The following is a 21,544-nucleotide window of genomic DNA, read 5'->3' on the forward strand; positions in this document are numbered from 1 at the left end:
ATTTCATAATGTTGCTGGAATCAGATCGGATTACCATTCGTGATCAATTTGATAAAAACAAAAGCCGGGGTGGGGGGGGCGGGCAATAAAACCCGAAAATGACTCCATCCCAACCTCGGAAACCCATGCTTGGGACAACCTTGAGTTCCCCACCTCCGAACATTGTTGTCACTAACTAACACATGAAACGCGTTAGTTGCTGGCGTTGTTTGCCGTCATTGAGCCTCCCGCTCGAGTTTAGACCATACTTCCATGAATTTACTATTCAGTCCATGTCTTGAATGAGTGACTCCTTCCCCACAAACAACTCCCCCTCCACCCCTCCCCTCGCCGTAATTACATCCTTGACAGTTTGGGGCGGAGTTGGAGGGTGAGTGGAACCCGCGAGATCCCTCATGGAACAGAAACACACTCCCTATTAAATCGCCCTGCCCTCTAGATAACCAACAGAGAGATCTGACAGATAGCGCGATCAGACACTATTGACCAGTCTATTTTTTAAAAGCACACACACACACACACACACACAGATAGGCTTGACGGAGAAATAACCCACTGCAGAAAAAAAAAACACTCGGACTCATACTTGACAGATCTCAACATCTCCTCCGACTGGACAACTCCATGAGGGAGTTGGTTTGGGTAACAAAGTCTTTTGCTCCTGTCGGTTCCCCAGAATTATTTTTTTTCGGGGTTTGGGGGTGGGGGAATGGCAGTGGTTGTCGTTTGTTTGAGAGCTACATGGATGCAGATTTCCAGGAGGTGAATCGGTCTGTCCAATCGACTTCCCCAGGAGAGAGCGAGGGGAAACTACAGCAGGAAAATCAGCACATCAGAGATGGAGTGAAGTAATGATTGCTGCAGGGAGCGCCGGCGCTGTGATCTCGGTAAGATTGGGCTTTTTAAATGTATCTTTTTGGAGGGGAGGACTTCATGTGTATGTGTGTGCTGTTGCTCAGTTTGTGTCAGAGCTGTGTACAGAGGCAGAGACGAAGAAATAGAGAGAGAGAGAGATACCGTAGAACGACAACGTTCGAGAGTCTGTTTGCAACCCGTTTCCACTTTCGTGGAACTACGCCGGAGAGGGTTCCTCGATCCAACATGCAGCGCCCACATCTTCCTTGAGGGAAAGCTGGAGGATAGGCTCCTGTTTAGGAAGGAGGTACTGCAGGTAGGTGATCCAAGTGAAGCGATGTTGCATTTATCCAGAGGATTTGTTATATCAGGTCTGCTTTTTTTTTAGGAACAATGCACTTCCACCCAGTCATCACCAGTACACACCTAACTGTGGCCAGCAAATCGCCCAAACGCGTTAAAAAGCAGTGGGATCCTGGCAAAGAATGGCCGCTTGGATTATGGCCACCTTTAAAAAGAAACGAAATCGATGTAAAATGAAGTTTTCGGGGGAAATTGAAAGCTGACAGCGGCAATATCGAGCGTGGCTTGGGATATGTTCATTGCGTTTGAATTTCCAAACAGATCTGCCTCATTCCTCCGTCTCGGTTTATTGGGATCTTTGTGCTTAACTGATTGCTCACAGGCATTGTGTCCCGTGCGTGGTTTGGTTTGTTCGGTATGTTTATGTAGGAAAGTCTGAATGAATGTGTATGCAGCAATGTGAGCTAGTGTGTATTTTAAGAGCGTCTGTGGAATAAACGTACGAATGCGCGTTAGGATGAAGGATGAGTGGAAGAGTATGGGAAAGGATAACAGTCTGTGTGTGTGTGCCTATGTGTACGTATGAGTACCCGAGTTTGTAGCTGTGTGCGGCTTTCTTGTGTGTTCGTGTCTGGCTAACTCTTGTCAACGTACGAGTGCTTACAATATTGTGTGTACGAGAATGTGTGGGTCTCTGTGGGAGAGACTGTTGATGTCTGTGTTTTGTATCCTGCGCAGCTCGGAGTGTAGAGATGTTTGTGTGTGCACGTCCATCCAAGTGTGTAAATGAATCAAAGTGATGCTGGATCTGAGAATGTCCATTAGGGAGTGTCTGAAACAGTGTACACGGAAGTAAGGAAGGTTATGTGCAAATGAGTTGAGATAGTGAGTCCGTGTATGCATAAGCCTGTGTGCAAATGAGGCAATGCAAGGTTGTACTTGCATAGCTGTGTATATACGACAGTAAGGTGTCTGTGTGAGGTTCTGTGTGTGCGTGTGAGAATAGGATGTGAGTGTGTGAGGTTCTGGGTGAGAATAGGATGTGTGTATGAGGTTCTTTGTGAGAATAGGATGTGTGCGAGGTTCTGTGTGTGTTAGAATAGGATGCGAGTGTGAAAGACAATAGAATGTGAATTTCTGATGCTGTGTGTGTGAGACAATAGGATGTAAGTATGTGAGGTTCTGTGTATACAAGAATGGGATGCGAGTGTGTGAGGCTCGGTCTATGTGTACAGTCGAATATGAGTGTGTGAGGCTTTGTGTGAGAGAGTAGGATATGAGTGTGAGACTGTGACCGTGAGCTACCTATGGGTGTGGAAGGCTGTCTCTATGCGAATTGGACATGAGTGTGTTAGGCTTTGTGGAAAGATATGAGTGTGTGAGGCTCAGTATGAAAGAGCAGGATATGAGTGTGCGAGAGCAGGGTATGAGTGTGAGAGAGGATATGAGGCTATGAGTGTGTGAGAAGAGCAGGAGGAGTGTGGGTGAGTCTGTGTGTATGAATGTGAGTAGGATGTGTGTGTTTAAATGAAAGTAGAACATGAGTGTGTGAGACTGCGTGTGAGAGAGGAGAATATGGGTGTGTGGGACTGTATGTGAGTAAGATGTGCGAGTGAGTCTCTTATTGTGAGAGTAGGACTTGAGTAAATGAAATTAGGATGTGACTAAGTAGGATGTAAGTATATGAGGCTGAGTACACACGTCAGACACTCATTTTCGAATTTAACACACTGCATTACACACTCATTCCCACTATCACACTCATATCCTACTCTGTGTGTGAGAGTAGATGAGCTTTTGTGGCTGTGTGAATGAGAGTGGGATATCAGTGTGTGTGTGTGTGTGTGTGGGTGAAAACAGCGAAATTATGTCTAGTGAAGTTCGCTGAAACACCATCCCCCAAGTCTATCTGTGTTAGAATTCCGTTGATAGGTTGATGAGTTGTGAATCAAACTGGCGGTCTCCAGCCTTCAGATTCTGTCTGGGACTGGGGTGGTTGGGGACAGACAGGCAATATCAATTTACAGCTGCGTGCAGATCTGAGGGGTGGGAGGCAGTGGACGCTGAAAATTCCGAGAAAAAAACGGGAAAGGACGAATCCTAACCGAGAAACCTCCCACAACCCCGTGCTCCCACAATAGACTGCTTCCTCACTCTTCCTGATCGATCCAATTTGTATTCGCCTGTTGATTCTTTAGAATTTGACAACCTGTTGACCTGTCTCTTGTTTTCAAAAGAGCTCTATTTGGAGCCAGTCACCCTGTCTTTTCCTTCCATGGAGTTTCCCCACCCGTTATTTTTTTGTTTTGTTCTGCGCTCTCTTGCTGGGGGTTTGCAGGGTATGGATTTGGACGGGGTTTGGGGGGAGGAGGGGCTGCTCCCACGCTGAGCCCTGTATGGTGTAGCTCGAAGTCTCTTTTACTTTTAGCAGGCGGGAGTTACCTGCAAAACGCTTGTTTTCCGTCCCTGGGACCGAACCGTCTCCTGTTAAACCCGTGCTGGGACTGGCCCTCAGACTCGTTCTGTGAATTGCTGCTCAGTTACCAGTCTGGTTCCTGAAACATTGTGCTAGTTTAATCCTCAGCCTTATCTCAACCCTGCCTCCTGTAACCACCACCCCCCCCCCCCCCACCCCGATACATCTCCTCGTTGCAACAGATGGAAGGGAAGGACTTTTTTTATTATAAAATTCTCTCGAATTCTGGGTTCAAATGTCTCCCCCGTCATTTCGCCCTCACCCCCCCCCACCTTTTTGCTTCCCCGTTTGTCTTTTGTTTTTATTGTAATGGAGTTCTTTATCAGGTAGTATAGGTACAGGGGACTCATTTCCAGTTCTGAGGAAGGATCACTCGATCCAAAACGTTAACTTTGATTTCTCTCCACGGATGCTGCCAGACCTGCTGAGCCTTTCCCAGCAATTTCTGTTTCCGACGTTGGGTCCAGGCGCCTGGATGCAGGCCATGCTTTCCAGAAAGGCGCCTGAATAAAACAGGAAGGGCCTGGAAATTGCTGGAGAAGCACGGAAGATCTGGCAGCACCTGCGGGGGGAAGGAAAGCAGAGAGGTACATCAAATAAAGCAAATGACTGCGGGTGCTGGCGATCTGAAAGATGAGCAGAAACTGCTGGAGAACCTCAGCAGGTCTGGGGGGGTGGGTGTTGTTGTAAGCTTAATGTTTGCATTCTGGTGACATCCACATCCCCGTATCTCCCCGCCCGATCCCACAGGGACCCTACAAAAGAAACGATCTCAAATCGTTTGGAAACACTCAAGCAAACGATTGAACCAAGATTTCCGGCCATATTTGTCTCAGTGCTTGCATCGGGAGAATCTAATTCCTGAGATTTTTTATCCCACTTTATCCGACTGCTGTTAAACGTTAAACTCGTTCAGTACAATTATAACTAATTTAGACACTAAAGCGAATCAACTCCTTTGCAGAAAATGGGCCATGTTTGTACCATCCGGTTCTTTTTCATTCGCGTGGACTTCTTTGTCTGTACAATCACAAAAATCTGCTAGCCGGCCGCCGATTAGTTAGTTAAAAGTTGACAACAAACTTACATTCCTAAAGGTCTCAGGAAAGATTAAAGTCATTTGTGTTTGAACTTTCTCCAACCCTCCCAAACCTTCAAAAGATGTCACTAGGAAGGGTCATATCTGGACAGAATGTACCTCTGGGTATTAGATTGTGCGACCACCATATGATACAGCTATATTCGTTCACGTGAAGAATGAAAAAGGTGCGGACTCACCAATCAAGGAGAGTGCTGGGGCAAACTCAGAGAGAGAGACAGAGGTAACGTGGGACTCTTCTTCAGAATGCAGATTCAAACATTAACAACTTAATCTGAGTTTCGCTGTTACAGTCAATAGCGGGGGAGTAGCATGAATATGAATCCAGAGACACAGAAGACGTTCTGGGGACGTGGGTTCGAATCCCACCAGGGAAGATGGAGGAATTTGAATTCAATAAAATATCTGGAATAATGGTGACCATGAACCCATTGCTGATTGGGGGGGGGGGGGGGGGAAGCCTACATGATTCACTGATGTCCTTTAGTGAAGGAAACTGCCATCCTCAATCTGGTCTGGCCTACACGTGACTCCAGACCCACAGAAATGTGGTTGACTCTGGGCACTTAGAGATGGGCAATAAATGCTGTCTGGCCAGCGACGCCCCCATCCCGTGAATGAATAAAGGGGGGAAAACGTCTCACTTGAATTCTATAAGGATGGTCAAAAAAAAGGAAACTGTTACATTGTCGGCAAAGAAGGGATTTGGGTCTAAGTGAGCACATTGGGGAATTTTATCGCGCAGCCTTTACAATTATTTTCGATCAACTTGTTAAAATATAACTGCAGAGCCAGCGAGATTTGAACTCAGCTCTGTTCTGGCCGGGAGTTATCACTAACAGCACTCCCTCGGCGCTATCTTATTGGGAAATGACTGCGCGCAGGTTAAGTGCCAGGATTTCTTTGTTGTCTGGCAACATAGATCACGGCGGGAAACAGCACTGAATCCATTTGCCGTTGTTGCTCTGTCTAGTGCGGAGAAAAGACCAGCTCAGCCTCCCGAAGATTTAAAGAGACACTGTTCCTCATCTGCCTCATACCCTGCGGGGATTTACCCCCGGGAAATAATTGCACGCAGACGTGAATCGATCTGGTCCCTCTAAGCAGCTCCCCAATATTTTTCCCAGTCTGCATTCTGTCAGGTCTCCGCCTTTTGGCTGTGGAAGAACTTTAGAGAACATCATGTGTGATAATGATTACGTTCGGAGGGAACAGATGCTGGGAGTTTATGCAAACGACCTGCCTACGGTCAGAACACTCAAGACGTGGTCCCCCTCATAGTCCCATTTTACACCAAATACTATCTCATCATAACGGAACAGTCACCGTTCAGCGTGGAGCTGGATGAACACACAGGCTAAGCAGCATCTTAGGAGCACAGGCCTGCTGTGTTCATCCAGCTCCACACTTTGTTATCTCGGATCCTCCAGCACCTGCTGTTCCCATCATCTCCAGTAGGAAGCGAATTACCTTGCGCATTGTGGGAGACGCAGACACGTTAGTGTCTTTTAAGGTAAAATGTGAGGCTGGATGAACACAGCAGGCCCAGCAGCATCTCAGGAGCACAAAAGCTGACGTTTCGGGCCTAGACCCTTCATCAGAGAGGGGGATGGGGAGAGGGAACTGGAATAAATAGGGAGAGAGGGGGAGGCGGACCGAAGATGGAGAGTAAAGAAGATAGGTGGAGAGAGTGTAGGTGGGGAGGTAGGGAGGGGATAGGTCAGTCCAGGGAAGACGGACAGGTCAAGGAGGTGGGATGGGCGGGGAGCAAATGGACACAGACCCTCAGAAAATGGACCGAAGGGCCTGTTTCCACACTGTAGGGAATCTAATCTAATCTATAAATAGATGACAGGTTAGACAGAGGATCCCGATCGGCGCTGGCTTGTTCTTTATTCTGAAGAAGGGTCACCGGATCCGAAACGCTAACTCTGATTGCTCTGCACAGACGCTGTCAGACCTCCTGACCTTTTCCAGCCCTGTCTGTTTTTGTGCCTTGCATTCCCCCCAATACCATTCAGCAAATTAGTATCTTTCTGGTTTATGGGGTTTGCCTTTTCTTTCCCCGCATTTTTGTCTCCACGTTCTCCAACCCTCATTTCTACACCGAATGTGTCCTCACGTTCCCGATCTCCCTCCTTTGCCGGCTCCAAGCTTGAGGTTACTATCCCGGTTGAAGCTTTAAGGACTGCCTTAGAATCACTTTCATATTTCCTGGCTCACCAAGACTGCCTGGGAGCGCTCCCCCCGGGTCCACGGGCAGTTTCCCGCAAGGCATGTTGAGCTTGTTTGGGACAGTTCTGGTTCACGCCCCGCACGGAAACCCGGGCAGTAAAGTCTCTCGAACCCTCAAGGCTCAGAGATCAACCGGAGATCGCGTGAAACCACTTACCGACTGTCACGGATGACCGCGAGTTCGAGTTGGAGTGGAAACAGCTGTGGAACAAAAAACAGTATTTACTCGTAACATGCAGCAGCTGTGGGGAGAAAGCCATGTTAACATTTCCACTCCAGTGACTCTTCATCAGGACCTTTTTGATTTTTGAGGCAAATACAGAAACCCTGTTCAGCGGGAATTTTTTTTTGTTTTATCATTTCTCTCTCACTTATGCTTTCTGCAACCGAGCTCTTTTTGAGGTGATGATGGACAGCCTCGTCAGATTCGACAGCTTTAAGCTGCAGCGAACTGCTGGGCAGAGAGAGAGAGAGAGCTCGTTCCTCAGGAACAGGTCTCAGTAGCTCGCCGCGCAATAAGTTCCTCCTGGTTGGTTCAGAGCAACAGGACTAGGCCAAACCTTCCCATCACTCAGTATTTGCACGGCTGAAGTTCCCAGGAACACTGAAACATGAAGCCCGTCTATCGAGTCCATTCTGTTTTTAATTCAATGCGGCTGTGTTCTCATCTCTGCTTTTCATGTCTGTCCCTATTAACCTTGACTTTCTTGACTATTAAAAATCTATCTGAATTAGTCTTGAATAAATTTAAGGAGTTCAGCCATCCACTCCCTTCTGGGAAAGAGGATTCCATTAATGACCCACTGAGAACAAGAAAACAAAACTCATCTCTCCCCTGACATACTTCCATAATACGGACATAAGATGCACTTTGCCTGAATTTTTAAAGTTTATTCTATCAGAGATCGGTACTTCTCAAACCAAACCGCTTGACAACTAATGCAACATTTTTAAAGTTTTTACATTGTTGTAATGTAGGAAACCAAGAAATATAATGCAAGCTACAGCACACACCCATGTAACAAGTATCAAATGTAATGTTGAACACAGCTTACAGCAGAGAGAACTCCTCGCTTCCCTTCTTGCAAATACATCTGCCTTAGGGGAGCAATGGCCCTCTGTTCAATATCTCACTTGAAAGTTGGCCTCTCCATCAGTGAGCACTCCCTTAAGTATTGCATTGGAATGGCAGTGAGACGTGTCTCAAGTTCTGGGTTGGAGCTTGAAAGCAGAACCTTGAGACTCAAAGGACAGGAACATTTAAAAGGAGTCCAATATACCCAGTGGATTTTTAGAATTCCCACATGGAATGTGGGCATCGCTGACTAGTCCAGCATTTATTGCCCGTCTCTAGTTGCCCATGAGCAGTTGGTGGTGAGCTGCCTTTTTGAACCGCTGCCATCCATGTGCTGCAAAGAGATCCACAATTCCCTTTGGGACAGAATTCCAGGAATTTGACCCAGTGAGTCTGGAGGAATGGCGATACATTTTCAAGCCAGAATGGTGAGTAACTTGGCGGGCAACTTGGAGGTGGTGGTGTTTCCACGTATCTGCTGCCCTTGTCTTTCTAGATGGTAATGGTAGTGAGTTTGGAACATGCTGTTAAAGGAATCTTGGTGTATTTCTACAGTGCAAATTGTAGTTGGTATACAGTGCTTCAATTGAGACTTGGTGGTGGAGACTGTGAATATTTATGGATGTTGTGCCAATCAGCAGTCTGCTTTGTTGTGGATAGTGTTAGACTTCTCGAGTTGTTGGAGCTACACTCAAGCAGGAGATGAAGGGGTATTCCATCACATTCCTGAGTTGCCCTTTGTAGATGGTGACAGGCTTTGGGAAGTCAGGAGGTGTATTACTTGTTGCAGGATTCATAGCCTCTGACCTGCTCTTGTAGTCACTGCATTTATATGGCTAGTCTGGTTCAGTTTCTGGTCAAAACTGTAACCTCCACAATGCTGATTTGCTGCCCTGGCACTTCACTAAATGTATACTTCGTAAAATGTGAAACAAAAATTATGAAAAGAAACCTCTTCTTGAGAGACTCACCCCAGTTTGCAGGTACTGGAGAAGTTTAGGTTTGGGAGGCAAGTAAATGGTCTCATTTAAAACTGTGCTGAGGGGAAGTAAAAATCTCATCGCATATGCATCTGAAACTATTGCTGGTGCAATGAAAAAATGCACTTCTAATTTCTGATGCATAAAAAGTGCATAAAGATGTTGTGGCCAGTGTCCCTACTTGTAGGTTAGAAACTCTGTATTCAAAGTCACACCACAGGTTTGAATAGCCAAAGGACATGTGTTAGTTATGTGTCCAAACAACCTGAATATCAGCTTGTAAATCCTTCCAATATACACACTATGAGCAGGAGGGATTCCTGGTCAACCATGTGATAGAAAGAACATTGGACCCTCTACCATTATTTCTACAAGGCTATAGCATGCATGTACAAGCATGTTTCCAGACCAACTTGGACCTCTTATGGGGGTAAGGAAGGGGATGGTGTTGGAGGATGCGGGTTGCTGTTTGTTGGTGTGGATCATGTTTGATCCCTATTCTGACTGGTCTGGAGTTAAAACCTCCTTGGCCCGCCCATGTTGCTTTGTCCCTTGTCATAAGGGATCTGACCTGCCTTCAGGCAGAGAACTGGTGAAGGAGGATAATAAACATTAATGTTAAAATAGAATTATACGAAAGCCCACAGAAGTAAATGTGTAAGCCGCCCAGGTAAACCACTCACTGGTGTTAGGACAGCCTTTATTATGTGTCCTGAAAAAGGGCTATGCCCAAAATGTTGACTGCTCCCTTCCTCCAGGTGCTGCCTGGTTTGCAGTGTTCTTCCAGCCTCCTGTTTGTCTAGCCTGGATTCCAGCATCTGCAGTTTGTTTTGTCTCTATCCATCATTATCTGCAGACCGATGCTTGCAAACTTTTATGACTAATGACAGCGAATGTGTTTGGAATGTTTCATAAAAAAACATAGAAAGTAGGAGTAGGAAAGGCCATTCAGCCTTCGAGCTCGCTCCACTGTTCAATATGATCACATCTTATCACCCAACTCAGTGCTCTGTTCCCAGATTCTTCCCATACTTTCTGATTCTTTTAGTACTAAGGTCTATATTTAATTCCTTATAGAGGAATAGAGTCATACAGCATGGAAACAGACCCTTCGGTCCAACCAGTCCTTGCTGAACATGGTCCCAAACTAAACCAGTCCTACCCTGCCTACTCCTGGCCCATATCCCTCCAAACCTTTCATATTCATGTAGTTTTAAACATTGTAACTGCAGCCACATCCATCACTTCCTCAGGAAGTTCATTCCACACGTGAACCACCCGCTGTGTAAAAACAAAATGTGCCCATGTCTTTTTTAAATCTCTCTCCTCTCACCTTAAAAAATGTGACCCCTATTAAAACCCCACATCCTATGGAAAAGACAACTACAACTATCTATACTTCTCATTATTTTATAAGCTCCTTCACCTCTCAACCTCCTATACTTCAGTGAAAGAAGTCTCAGCCTATCCAGCCTTTCTTTCTAACACAAACCTTCTGCACCTGGCAACATCCTGGTAAATCTCTTCTGAACCCTCAACAGCTTAATAATATCCTTCATATAACTGGGTGACCAGAACTGGACACAGTATCCAGAAGAGGTCTCACGAATGTTCTGTACAATCTCAACATGATGTCCCAACTCCTATACTAAATGGACTGAGCAATGAAGGTGACCATGTCAAAAGTATTTTTACCTACCCTGTATATATAATAATATGCTTTTTGTAGCAGAGAATTCCACAGACTCATCACTCTCTGTGTGAAGAAATTTCACCTCATCTCAGTTCTAAATGGCCTATCCCATATTGTTAAACTCTGACCCCTGGTTTTGGATTCCCAGTCATCAAAAGCATCTTTCATTAAGAATATGACATAAGTTTGAGCTAATATGTAAGACTTTTGCATCAGCGTTTACCGTGGAGAAAAAAATGGAAGCCCAGGGAACTTGGGGAAATAAGTATTGATGTCTTCAAAACAGTCCACATTACAGAAGAGGAGGTTCTGGAGATCTTAAAATGCAAAGATGCAGATAAGTCCCCAGGACCTGATCAAGTGTATCCCAGGACATTGTGGGAAGCTAAGTAAGAAATTGCAGGACCAGTAGCAGAGATGCCTATATCATTTACAGCCACAAGTGAGGTGCTGGAAGGCTGGAAGGTGGCTAATGTTGTGCCTTTATTTATGAAAGGCTGCAAGGAAAAGCCCCCGAAATGTGAACTGGTCAGTCTGACATCAGTGGCAGGGTAAGTTGTTGGAGGAGATTCTGAGGGATAGGATTTACGTGCATTTGGAGAGGCAAGGACTGATTAGGGATAGTCAACATGGCTTTATGTGTGGGAAAATGTCTTACTAACTTGATTGAGGTTTTTGAGGAAGTGACCAAGAAGACAGATGAAGGCAGAGCGGTAGAGATTGTCTACATAGACTTTAGCAAGGCTTTTGACAAAGTTCCACAAGGTGGACTGGTTAATAAGGTTAGATCACATGGGATCTGGGGAGAGCTAGCCAGTTGGATTTGAAATTAGCTTGATAGTAGGAGACAGAGGGTGTTAGTGGAGGGTTGTTGTTCAGACTGGAGGCCTGGGACCAGCAGTGTTCTGCATGGATTGGTGCTGGGTCCATTAATGGTTGAGTCCTGAGGAGTGTTGTTGAATAGAGAGACCGAGGTGTTCAGGTACATAGTTCCTTGAAAGTGGCATCACGGGTAGACAGGTTGGTGAAGAAGGCGTTTGATGCCCTGACCTTCATCACACAAAGCACTGAGGTTGTTGGTGAGGCCATCTTTGGAGCATTGCTCGCAGTTGCCTGTGCTACAGAAAGGATACTATGAAGTTGGAGAGGGTGCAAAAAAGATTTACAGGGATGTTATGGGGGACCAGAGGGTTTGAGTTAATAGGAGAGACTGGACAGGCTGCAGAATTTTCCCCTGGAACGTAGAAGGTTAATGGGTGACCTTATTGAGGTTAATGAAATCATGAGGGGCATAGATATGGTGAAAAGCAAATGTGTTTTCCCTGGGGTAGGGGAATTGAAAACTAAACAGCACTGTTTTAAAGAGGAGAGAGGAAAGATTTAAAAGATTCCTGAGGGGTAACTTTCTTATGCAGAGGGTGGCGTGTATGTGGACTGAACTGCCAGAGGAAGCGATGGATACAGGTACAATTACAACATAGTCAAAATATTTGGACAGGTACAAGGATAGGGAAGGTTTAGAGGGGTATGAGCCAAACATGTATAACTGGGAGTAAGTCAGGTTGGGAAACCTGTGTGGCATGGATGAGTTGGACTGAGGGTCTGTTTTCTATGTTGTGTGACTCTAAGACTCTATAACTCAGTTCTTAGTTACATATTTTAAAATCCAATGTGTCGAAAGGGTGTCGAAATAACCCTCACCTTCGCTGATGTGCATTGATTTCTATGGCTGCATATTTAGTTTCATTGACAAACTGATGAATCATGATTATTCAGATGATGTTTCAATGGTGCTAGAGATTAGCAATGCAGTGTTGTTAAATGAGGATGTACCTTTGCACCTCCTCTGGTGTCCATGACCATATGAGGTACTAGGACTGGAAGCTGTGCTTGTTATTAATAGAATGATAATAAGTATCAAATCATGCTGAGTCCAGGAACACAGGTAGGATGCCTGACTATATGTGGTGCATGGATTCATATCCAAAGCATGTCAAGATTTGGAACAAAAATTGAAAATAATAGACACATTCAGTGGGTCTAGTTGGATCTGGAGAGAAGGAATAGTGTTTCTTCCAGTGGCCTTTCAAAAAGTCACAGAATTATACAAAACAGAAAGTCCCTTTAGCCCCTCAAGTCTACTGCTAAAAATACATTGCTACCTAAACTAGTCTCACTTTCCTGCACTGGAATCCTAGCCTTGAATGTCATCACACTTCATCCAAGTACTTTTTAAAGGTTGTGAAGTTTCGTCTCAACTACCCTGCCAGGCAGTAGATTCTAGGCTCCCCCATCCTCTGGTTGAAAAAAAGTTTTCCTCAAATCCTCCCTAAACTTCTACTTTAAAATTATGCCCCTTGTTATTGACCCTTTGACTAAGGGGAATAGCTGCTTCCTATTCACCCTATCTGTGCTCCCCGTAGCTTATACACCTTTATCAGGTCCCCTCAATCTTCTCTGATCGAAAGAAACCAACCCAAGCTTGTCCACCCTCTCTTCATCGCTGAAATGCTCCATCCCAGGCAACATCCTAGTAAATCTCCTCTGACCTTCCTCCAGTGCGATCACATCCTTCCTAGAGTGTGGTGACTAAGCTGCACACAATACTCCAGCTGTGGCCTCATCAACATACTGTACAGCTTCAACACAGCCTCCCTGCTCTTATAATCTGTGCCATGACTGATAAAGGCAAGAGTCCCATATCTCTTCTTAACTACCATATTTACCTACTCTGCCACCTTCAGAGATTTGTGAACAAGCGTCCCAAGATCCCTCAGTTCCAGTTATCTTCCTAATATCTTGCCATTCATTGAGTACTCTCTTGTCCTGTTCCTTCTTCCAAAGTGCATCAACTCACCTTTATCAGGGTTAAATTCCATCTGGCACTAATCTTTCCATCTGACCAATCCATCTACATCCTCCTGTAATCTCACACCTTCCTCCTCACTGTCAACTATTTGGCCAATCTTTGTGTCATCTGCAAACTTTCTATCATCCCTCCTACGTTCTCATGTATGTCACTTATGAATATCACAAACAATAAGGGGTCCAGCACTGAAACCTGTGCTACACTACTGCACACCAGGCTCCAGTCACCCAGACAGCTTTCTACCATCACCATCTGTCTCCTGTCACTGAACCAATTTTAAACCCATCTTGTCATTTGGTCGGCCCACTTTCTTTATCCAGTTTCCACTGTGGGAGCTTGTCAAAGGCTTTGTTAAAATCCACATAAACTACATCAATTGCCTGACCTTCATCCAAACATTTGGGACACTTTCTCAAAAGATTCCACCAGATTGTTAGGCATGACTTCCGTAGACAAAGCCCTGTTGACCCTCCCTGATCAAACCTTGCCTCTCTAACTAGAAATTAATTGTCTTTCACGATTTTCTCCAGTAGTTTTCCACCTTTGATGTTTGACTCATTAACCCAAAATATTTGTCGTCGTGGACTTTGGGACGCCAATTTTGGAAATTGCACAGCGAGGTGGCTCAATGGCTAGGACTGCACTCACAGTGCCAGGGACCTGGGTTCGATTCCAGCCTCGGGCGACTGACTGTGTGGAGTTTGTGCATTCTCCCCGTGTCTGCGTGGGTTTCCTCCGGGTGCTCCGGTTTCCTCCCGCAGTCCAAAGATGTGCAGGTTAGGTGGATTGGCCATGATAAATTGCCTATAGTGTTCAAGGATATGTAGATTTGGTGCGTTATAGGGAGATGAGTCTGGATGGGCTGCTCTGAGGTTTGGTGTGGACTCAACAGCCTGTTTGGGTAGATTCAACATAATGTGTTTCTATTGCAATTATTACGAGGAAGTGGGCAAACACCCCCCACCCCCCGATAATTAAAACTGAAACACCAAGAGAAGCTCACCTCATCTTGCAATCTGTTATAAAGGAGAGGTGAAATAAAATGAATTCCTGACAGTCACTCTACAACCAACAAGTAACAATTTATTTATCTGACTCTCTAACAGTTAACAAATTAACAGAACTACTAACAAACTGAACAATCCTCCCCAAATACTAACTGTTCCCGAATAAAACAAAATTCTAATAGTATGCTACTCCATTAGACGCAGTCCCACTTATATGAACCAAACTACTTTAAAAAATAGCTTAATCTCTTGAAATTACAGCCAGGATAAATCTTCTGGAATGTTCTTTGCCTTCTCTGCTGTTTCCCAGTCAGGAATGCCTTCCTCCATGAAATTCATGTCAGGCATATTAACTAACAGTGCTGTAGTATCTGTACTTAGATGGTGTTTACTGTAAGATCTTAGAGATTTCTGTGAGATCCAACAATTCTTCTTCTTTCTGTAGAGCTGATGGCTATTAAGAGCTAAAGATAATAAAATGTGAGGCTGGATGAACACAGCAGGCCAAGCAGCATCTCAGGAGCACAAAAGCTGACGTTTCGGGCCTAGACCCTTCATCTATTAAGAGCTATTAAGAGCTGTTCTCTGAGCAGATAGCAGTCTGCTCTTACCCCGATTTGCAAATACGGGAGACATTTATACCCTTGATGACCTATTCGTTTCTTAAAATAGGATTGGTCTGAAGTTGTCAAAACCATCAGATTTAAATTTAATTGGGCTTTGGTATCTCGGGCCTGGTTTAAATGAATTGGTTAAATTCAAAAACTTGTTGTCTTGGTAAAAATGCTGCTTTGCCTGCTAATATTACAGCCTTTTAATACAACATTTCAATTTCAGGAACTCTCTGTGCATCTGCTGCTGTCTGCTGAGATTCTTTTTAATCTTGAGAAAACACAACTTTTAAGGGGACCACACACTCCCCCCCCCACCCCCCCACCCCACAACCCCTGTTATTTTACAAACAAATTCTAATGGCCTGCCTTCTAAATCACAAGTACTTTGCAACTTTGCAACACAATCGTAGGGCAGACAGCCCTGGTGGTTTTCTGGCTACACCAGGAGAATGGGCACTGCTGAGGCAGGTCAGGAAATGCAAAGCTGTTTTAGTATTGAGGCTTCCTTGCTCGGCGCCACAGCGACAACGCAAAACCTTGGCTGCCATGTCCATTTGAATGGAAGCGAAGCCCCTCTGCTGAAATGGATTTCACGCTCACAGCCCCATCAATGGAGTGTAGAGCCCCTGGTTCTGGTGAGCCCACACCCCAGCCCATGGGCAGCCTGTTGCAGGGGCCTACCTCCATTCAGCTGGTAACCCTTCCAGATGGTGACAGCGTGGGATTTAGTCCGCTGGTGGAAAGGTGCTTCCTGCTTCTCTGGGCACTGAATCCGATTTCTGACGGGAGCCATTCTGGCCTAATTTCCCCTTACTTTCATTAACTTTGCCATCACATGGGCTGGGGAAATTTAGTCCATTGACTCTCTTCACAATTGCTCCCAAATCTGCTGAATAGTCTGCCTTTATTTCAGATTTCCAGAAGTGTTTGACTCATCTGCCAAAATGAACCAGATGAGCTTGTGGGACCCAGCTCTGAGAACTGTTATGAATAACATTGGCAGCTAAAATTAGTAGGTGAGACAGTGGGGAAGGATGTGGAAGCAGCAGGTTGAGAAGCAATGGGAGGCAAGATACGTTTAAGAGAGAGCTGTGCTTGAGGGAAGAAAGGATCAGGAGGATATGCTGCTAGAGTGCGATCAAGAAAACTGGATGTAAATTCATGAACAGCATAAACTCTGGTGTAGGCCAATTAGGTTGAGTGACCTGTTCTGATGAGTTTGAGCCTTTTCCATTTCAATGCAGTGCTCCAAAAATGCACATGTCCAACATTCACATATAAGAAGTCAATTCATGATCAAAAAATTCTGAGCATCATTTACTAAACAGTTCCTAAATTTCTGGGCTGATTCTATTGTGTTACTAGTGTTCAGTCTTCATGCTTATTAAAATAGTGACCAGTGGGCTCCAATAGTCAAAGAGCTGAAGCCTTTATTGTTCATTACTGCAGATGTTGTGATACTTCATTGAAAGTAATTGACATTTAAACAATTAGAAGTCAGATGTTTCATTTCCCTTTTGTGCCTTTGAATTTCTTTGAACTAAATGTGAGCTCTAATGTTTAATGGAACTGACATTGAAAGGTAAATGTCACTTTGTTGAAGTCACCTGCTAATTGATTGCTGCATTCCAACCTCCCATTACAGTGTTTTGTAAAGTTAAGTTGCTGAGCAGAAATATGTGCAATGATATCAAAGAAGAAAAATATTAAAGCAACCAGTTCAGGTCTTCACAGCGCAATCCTGAGGCAAGTGGAAGACGAACTATCTAGCCCAGAGGGAGGAAAACCTATTGTTGTGCCACACGCCTCTCTCAAAAACTGTTTGAGAAAGAATGTGCTTCATAAATAATTGAGTGAGTGTTCTGCATAGAGAAAATGACCTTGGATAGGACATCACACCTTTTGCAGCAGCAACTTTCTTTAGTTAAGTGTCTTCAGTGTAGTACATCCCAAGGTGCTTCACTGGAATGTTATTAGAAAAAAGAAAATGAAATTTTTAATATAAACTTATCTAAAATTGGCAGGCTCCATAAGGACACGGCATTCTCCCTGCACCATTTTCTTTTCTCTATGTCTCAAACAAGAGATTTGTTTGTAACCAAACAGAAAAAGAGAAATTTTTACATTTGAACGTTTCAAACAATAGGTACTTATAGAACAGCCCATGCAAACACTGTGAAAGAGCTAACAAAGTGTGGAGCTGGATGAACACAGCAGGCCAAGCAGCATCTTAGGAGCACAAAAGCTGACGTTTCGGGCCTAGACCCTTCATCACAAAAGAGCTGTCGACTTAGTCATCAGGTGCTTTATAGGTTGACTGTGAAAGTAAGCTGGCTTCCTGTCTTTATTTTGGATCAAGTATACATTTGCAGATAGATTCCTGTATGTGTGTATGTGTTGATATCCAAGTTTGTGCGAGTGGGAGACAGACGGATCAAAATAATGCAGTGGCCTAATATTTTACTTCTGTGCTTTTAATACAGTAAAACATGCATGCAACATTTTAAATATATTACTTCTAACTTAATTGTACTTTACTTAGTTTCAAAAATGGAAGGTTGATGGCTGAGTGGTAATCTGAAATTTTTACCTCAGCTTTTAAAATATTGGTGATTTTTATTTCATACAAAGCATACTTATCTATAGCAATATTGTGCAGTAGCATTGAAATGGAAGGAAATCTAATTCGTTACATACTGCCATTGCATCCAAAAATTAACCACTTCACCATCTCTTTAAGAAAATTGCTTGCACCATTTCACCTGTACATAAGACAACAACATTGCTCAATTAGTGAGGAGCATTCTTCACCCTAAAACGTCACAACTACCATGTTTTATTGAAAAGTATTGAATGAATTCCGTAATTGTAATTTACAATATTTATAATGAGACAATTACGGAAAATGATCTTTTGTTATGCAAAAAGAAAGTACTCATCATTTGAAAGTTGATTCAAATGCTTAGTCAAAAAAACCAATTTAGACTAACACAATGCACAACTTTGGTACATACCAAGTTAATATAGTCTAACACTTAATTTATGACCTTTTCACAGTTCTTTTTTAATTGAATTCTCAAAAACATATTCACATAATGACCTGATTTTAACTCTGTGCAAGTGAATGGCTTTTGACTGAGTTAAAATCAGGCCTAAAAGCTATTGTACTTCCTGTTGCACATTTGTCACTGGAGGGGTACCTCACAAATCCTTGTTATTCTGCAATAGAATGGATCTAAAACAATTTATTATGAATAATAAGCAAAATGCAAATGTATGTAACCTTAATTGGGCACTGTGTTTCTTACCAAATGGTTCAAATATGTCACTTTCTGACGATAATGAATATTGCTGGGGGAAGTGGTTGTCTTACAGAAAAATTACGTTACATGTGTGTAGTGCAGAAACATGGTCTCAATAAGTAGAGAGCTCCACTTTGTATATCCACTTAAAACATCACTGAATAATTGTCAAACTATTATGACCTGCAGCTGAAATCAGAGCAGGAAGAATAGCTTTTATTGTTGATTCGAATGAGCAAGCATTCTCTTACAGGCTGGTGATTTATTTGTGTGTGTTTATTTCCATGCCTCATATCTGTTCAATCCTCAGTGAATATTGACACATCATTCTGTGGTGTATTCAATGCTTGGGACATTTCCATAAATGCGCTGTTATAGTTGAACTGTTGGTAATGCAGCACAGAGGAAGGGAGGGGGCCTTGGAGTGAATACACCTACTCCTTACTGCTCTAGCTAGTATAGAAGATGGTAGAAAGATTCAAGGTATAAGTGCTTTTATATCTGTTCAAATTCCAACTGGAGAAGACAGAGCCTCTTTTAGGAATGGTGTGCCTGCAGATCAATTGATAATCTAGTTGATAGGATAATAAATTATTTGTGCTTCTGCTGCATATCTAAAGATCTTAGTTTTCTTATTTAGATTGTAATCAGTTTTTGATGTCATCAGCACATTCAATGAAGTTGGAATTCAAAATTGTGGCAAATATGAAGCACGGATTTGACTTCTTCCATTTTTAGTTTATAGATTTAAAACTACTTGGAACCTGACGATATATAGAATGTAAATTGTAGAACCATTACACCCGATGAGTTTATGTCTGTGTTTACGCTACACACAGATATCCTCCCACCCTTTCCTTCCTGCCCTGCCTTCCATTCCTCTATTGTCTACTCCATCATGTAGTCACAAAGCCTTGAATCAGTTCAACCACCATGTTGCAGTGAATTTTCACATTCTCATCATTCTCCGTGCAAAGAAATACCTCTGAAATCATTTGTTTGACTTATCAATTAATTACATCCTCGTTCCCTTATTTTCTGGTCACTTCCACAACTGGAAGCAGCTTCTCCAGATCTACCTGCACAATTCTGGCTAACAGTCGTGGTTAATCTTTTCTGCAATTTCTCCAGCATGTCCAATATACTTTTTGCGATATAGAGATTGGAATTGCAAAGAGGATTCGAAACATGGTCTAACCAAGATTTTATTATAAATGTAGCACTCTTTTGACTTCATTTCATAGTGAATCCCAAAACATTTCTTTGCCATCTTTCTAGCTTTATCAATTGTGCACTATTTTTTAATGATGTGTGATTCCATGTTTGTGGGTCCCTGGACCATTTAAGTTCTTACCTTCGTTGGAATAAACAACCTGTTATTCTTGCTACCAAAATTAATCACCTGGAACTTATATGATGGAGAATTCCATTTGCAATTTATTCTGCCTGAACTTTTTTCTGTTAACCAGTTGGACATCAAAAATAATGCCAAACTGGAATATCTGTTGTAGGCTACAGAATGCTTACCACAGACAACAAATCTATTCCTGCCTGGGTTTTTGGTTGCCTATGCTGCACAGAAAATAAGGCCCCTTTTGATAATACCTCCATGGTACTGACATGAAATATGGAATGTAGAGAAGAGGGGAAATTTGAACCCTGAATATTGCCCCAGTGAGCAGATTAAAAATGTCAAATTTACTGTCAATATTGTGTGCTGTTTCATTTAAAAAATGCAGCATTTGGGATACAGATTGAATTTAAAAATTGATGTTTGTATCAATTCTATTCTTCACAGACGTATGTAAAGTTAAGTTGTCATGTTGCAAGCTATAGGCAATCATGTGGCTTTTTATTACATGGCCACTTGACCCAGCTGACATTGATTTGTACCTTGCTGAATACCCTAGTTATACAGTCAGTAGTTACGCGTGGTGGGTAGTGCTTTTGTTCCTAGTCAGGGATTAGGCCTTCTAGCTAGAGTCTCACAGAGAGCTGGTGAGCTGGACACAGCTGAGTGGCTCTTAAGAATGTAGAGGTTGCTACCAATTTTTAAAAGACTGTCAATAAATTGCTTTTTCTATCTCCTTTACTGATTGTCTTTTATGCCGAGTGCTCTTTGATCTAAAGCTAGAAGCTATGGTTACAATGTGATGTTCCAATACATCAAAGATTATTTTTTAGAAAGAAACTCATAACACACAATATAAATACTGTAGATCTATTCAGGGCAGCCATTTCTTTCTTTCTGCTAATGAAGCTTACCATACACGTAAAACCCAGTTTGACCAGTGTCCCCTTTCAACTGGGTTTTATGGTCAATTACTAACATGGAATTAAATTGGCTTAATGGAGGTGTTTTGGCATCCTCTTTTCTCATTGTATGTTGAAGCAGAGCCCATAAATTCTTTCAAATGTATGTTTGATAGTTGCTTTGAAAAGAGAATTTCAAATGGCATGAATAGCACAGAGGAAAGTGGGTTCAGACTGGATAACTTGGAATCCCTGCAGTATGGAAGCAAGCCATTTGGCCCATCAGACACACATTGATCCTCTGAAGAGCAACCCATCCTCTTGCCCTACATTTCCCATGGCTAATCCACTTAGCCTGCACATCCCTGGACAATATGGCAAACTAGCATGACAAATTCACCTAGCCTGCACATCTTTGGATAGGGGAGGAGACTGGAGCACCCAGAAGAAAGCCACGCAGACACAGGGAGAATGTGCAAATTCCACATGGACAGTTGTCTGAGGGTAGAATTGAACCCAGGTCCCTGGAACTGTGAGGCAGCAGTGCTAACCACTGTCCCACCCCATGATATGGAGGGAACCAAGACACCATTGTGGATCTTAGTGGGTCAGAAGTGTTCACTATGACATTTAATGATTCTATGTATTTGAAATAGAGGATCTGCAGTTGCTGTGGGATATGCTGCTTCCTGTGAGGGTCTTACCCAAGGAAAGAAGTATGGTCACTCCATGCCCCATTCATCCATCACCCCTGTGATTAATCCACCTTGGCTCTCAATTTGT

The 21,544-nt window shown here is 43.4% G+C and overlaps 1 protein-coding gene across 3 annotated transcripts in view; it reads left to right on the forward strand.

Annotated features, from left to right (window-relative positions):
• Positions 1-219: 219 nt before the first annotated feature.
• The window catches only part of LOC125460664 (chemokine-like protein TAFA-2), a 270,791-nt gene continuing 249,466 nt past the window's right edge, over positions 220-21,544 (forward strand). For 2 of the 3 annotated variants that reach the window (XR_007249305.2, XM_048548345.2), the window contains exon 1: positions 220-887. The gene's annotated coding sequence lies outside the window, so the exon portion shown is untranslated. Of the gene's footprint in view, positions 888-937; positions 1,172-21,544 lie in introns of those variants that run through there. The other variant, XR_007249306.2, reaches the window with a different exon arrangement.

This window comes from Stegostoma tigrinum, chromosome 18 (genome assembly GCF_030684315.1).
Source record: "Stegostoma tigrinum isolate sSteTig4 chromosome 18, sSteTig4.hap1, whole genome shotgun sequence".
NCBI classification, from domain to species: Eukaryota; Metazoa; Chordata; class Chondrichthyes; order Orectolobiformes; family Stegostomatidae; genus Stegostoma; species Stegostoma tigrinum.